Here is a 4,224-nt window from a genome sequence, read left to right on the forward strand (position 1 = left end):
CTGAGGGAAAAAATAAACATAGGTTCCAAAGTCTCAATATCCAAAGTTAGAGTTAGGAAATCACTAGCTCAGATAATATGAGGTACAGAGGTCTTTTTAATTGAATTTAATTTTTTATTTTAAGTAGGCTCCATGCCCAACATGGGGCTTGAACTCACAACCCTGAGATTGAGTCACATGCGCTAGTGACTGAGCCAGCCAGGCACCCCAATGTGTAGGAGTCTTAGTTTTCGTTCAAAATCCAAGTTTCAGTGGAGTGAGAAGAACCTGGTGAAGAATTATGGAATATTATCCTAGATGGAGCTGCTGGTGTGGCTTGCCCTTCTCATTCCTTCCCATGGTAAATCCTGGCCTGCTGCTATTTCTCCTTCTCAATAGAAAAATACTTTTGAGAGTTTTAATCTCTTTGCATCTTAGAATTGAATTACTCTTTTCCATAAAATGATGTCACAAAAATAAGGATTCCAAAAGTAAACATGTATCTTTTTTACTGTTTTTTTTTTAACTTTAAGAAGAAATATTTCAGTTTTCATTGTAATCAGTCTGTAAATCCAAAAGATCTTGCCTTAAATTATTTAAAATTCTCAACAACAAAAAATAAAGCATTGCTGATATCTGAAGATTCAAACAGATTCAAAGAGACTCAAACCCGGGGAGGCATTTATATAGAACAGCAACCAAACAGAGACCGGAAATGGTAGAAAGATGCCCTACACTTTGGCCCTACCCAGTGTCCACCTGTACTGATTCTTAAATCTGCATTAGATCCTCTGCTTAGAACCTCTCAGAAGACAGAATTGGAACAGGCCACCTGAGTTCTCCACTTGGGCCTAGCATTAAAACCTGTGTGCAAGTCTGGAAGCTGATTAGGAGGCAAGCACTGGATGGTGTTCATATATGTGAATCTTCAAAATCTTACGGTTTTCTTTTTTTTTTTTAAAGATTTATTTATTTATTTGAGAGAGCGAGAATGAGAGAGAGAGAGAGAGAGTACATGAGAGGGGGGAGGGTCAGAGGGAGAAGCAGGCTCCTCGCTGAGCAGGGAGCCCGATGCAGGACTTGATCCCGGGACTCCAGGATCATGACCCGAGCCGAAGGCAGTCGCCCAACCAACTGAGCCACCCAGGCGCCCTGATTTTATTTTTCTTTTTCCAGTCTGTCTGGACTAGCTATCTACCAGTGCCCCATATTTCATATCCTGAGATAGATAACAGCTCTAGATGTTTAAAACAAACAAAAAGTGCCCGAGCTCAACCACTGCCCATCCTACCACTCCTATGGTTAAGTAAGACTATACTGCATGAAGAAAAATTTGGAGAAAAGATGATGAACAGTATGAAATAATATCACTTCAAATCCATAAGCCTGTTATGGTCACCACTGAAATCTGTTTCAAAAGGGGGTGGCAGGGGCACCTGGCCGGCTTAGTCAGGTAGAGCATGGGACTCCTGATCTTGGGATTGTGAGTTTGAGCCCCATGTTGGATGTAGAGATTACTTAAAAAAAAAAAAGTAAAAGAAAGGGGTGACAGTAACTATTCTGTTTTAACTTATTATGGATCAGTGGTTCTCTAAGTGTGGTCAGAGGATGTTTGGGGGCCCTTTCGGGTGATATACGTGGTTAAAACAAATTTCATTATAACACTAAGACCTGATTTGCTTTTTTCTCTTGTGCTGAAATTTGCACTAATTGTGCAAAAAGCAATGGTGGGGAAACTGCTGGGCCTTTAGCTTGAATCAGGACAGTGTTATCAAACTGTACTATAGTTCTTGTGTTCTTTACCACCACACACTTGTGGTAAAAACTTGCTAGTTCCACTTAAGAATGTTCTTCATAAAACAGTTAAAATTAGTTTTGTTGAACTTGACCCTGAGTACAAAAATTTTAAATTATACTTTTTATTTTGAGATAATTTTAGATTTACATGCATTTGTAAGAAATTATGTAGAGAGATCCCATGAGCTCTTTGCCCAGTTTACCCCAATGGTAATGTCTTGCAAAACTATAATGTTACAACCAGGATATTAAAATTTCTATATATATTCATCTTCTAAGTATTTTATGTGATGAAGAGAGAAAGGCACATAAAGTTTTTATTCATGCCGAAATATCAAGTTGTTTCCAGGAAATGCACTTTTATGATTGTTTGAGTTGTGAGCTGAACTAGCCACCTTTTTATGGGCACCAATTTTATTTGAAAGAGTAACTGACAAATTTTGAATAAGAAGATGAAGACCGGTATATCTGCTAAACATTTTGTCAAAAATGAAGTGATTTATAAAACCTGACAGTAAAGAAAACTGGTAGTAATTTTTGTTAATTAATTAGCAAAAAAATTAGCCACTGTTAAGCGGCTGCCTTCGGCTCGGGTCATGATCCCAGGGTCCTGGGATCGAGCCCCGCATCAGGCTCCCTGCTCAGTGGGGAGTCTGCTTCTCCCTCTCCATCTGCCTGCCGCTCTGCCTGCTTGTGTTCGCTCTCTCTCTCTCTCTGTCAAATAAATAAATATTTATAAAAAAACAGTGTCTGTCACCATGAACTTGACAGCTTTCTAATACTTAGTCTTTTGTGATGAGATTACTAATGATATTAATGAATGTGATTTTGTAATACCATATAATGAAATATGTCAACATTTGGAAGGTCTGCCTAACTCATTGAACCAGTATTTTCTAAATGATTACTGTGTGATGCTACAAGATCATCTGTGGTGATATTAAAGTATAAGATAGACAAATGGATTTTTTTTTTAAAGATTTTTTTTTTTTTTTGAAAGAGAGAGACATAGCGAGAGAGGGAACACAAGCAGGGGGAGTGGGAGAGGGAGAAGCAGGCTTCCCGCTGAGCAGGGAGCCCGACGCGGGGCTCGATCCCAGGACCCTGGGATCATGACCTGAGCCAAAGGCAGACGCTTAACGACTGAGCCACCCAGGCGCCCCGACAAATGGATTTTAATTTAAGAGAAGCTAGAGGTACCTGGCTTGCTCGGTTGGTGGAGCATGCAGCTCTTGATCTCGGAGTTGTGAGTTCGAGCCCAACCTTGGGGATAGAGTTTACTTAAAAAAAAAACTGCAAAAAAAAAAATTTAAAATTAATACCAATCTTAGAGAGATAAAGGTCAGATTCCACATTACAGGAACATTTAAGAAGTTACCACTTGTTGATTTTTGGTGTAGTGTCAATAATATTGACAAATACCTGAAAAGGCCATTAGAATACTTCTTCATTTTTAAATTCTGGATGTGTGAGTCCAGATTTTCTTTATCTTGGCAGATTAAATGCAAGAGCACACTGGGATGCCTGGGTGGCTCAGTAGGTTGAGTGTCCAACTCTTGATTTTGGCTCAGGTCATAATCTCAGGGTTCTGAGATCAAGCCCCATGTCAGGCTCCATGCTGGGTGTGGAGCATGCTTGTGATTCTCTCCTTCTGCCCGTCTCGCCACCCCCCTCTTAAATAAATAAATAAATAAATAAATAAATAAATAAATAAATAAATAAATAAATAAATAAATGCAAGAGCACATATAAAATATCAGCTGTATTCTGTTACACTTACGATTAAAGAGATTATAAAATAATGCCACTCTTCTCACTGATTTATTTGGTTATTTTTTTTTTAAGATTGTATTTATTTATTTGACAGAGAGAGACACAGCGAGAGAGGGAACACAGCAGGGGGAGTGGGAGAAGGAGAAACAGGCTCCCTGCGGAGCTGGGAGCCCGACGCAGGGCTCGATCCCAGGACCCTGGGATCATGACCTGAGCCGAAGGCAGACGCTTAACAACTGAGCCACCCAGGTGCCCCTATTTGGTTATTTTTTGGTGGAAAATATTCAAACTCAAGTGGAAGTAAAACACTTTACTTTTCATTTTAAGTGCATTGTTTCTAGATGTTTATGGTCTTGGGGTGCCTGGCTGGCTCAGTATGCAACTCTTGGGTTGTGAGTTTGAGCCCCATCTTGGGTGTAGAGATTACTTATAAAAATAAAAATCTTTAAGGGTGCCTGGGTGGCTCATTCGTTTAAGCGTCCGACTCTTGGTTTTGGCTCAGGTCATGATTTCAGGGTCATAGGATTGAGTCCCAAGTCAAGCCCCACATTGCATTCCGTGCACTCAGCACAGAGTCTGTTTGGGATTCTCTCTCCCTTTACCTCTGTGCCTCCCCCTGCTATAACTAACTAACTAACTAACTAAATAAATAAAATCTTTTAAAAAAATAAAAAT

The sequence above is a fragment of the Mirounga leonina genome, unplaced genomic scaffold, assembly GCF_011800145.1.
Source record: "Mirounga leonina isolate KUSES-001 unplaced genomic scaffold, KU_Mleo_1.0 Mir_177, whole genome shotgun sequence".
NCBI lineage: Eukaryota > Metazoa > Chordata > Mammalia > Carnivora > Phocidae > Mirounga > Mirounga leonina.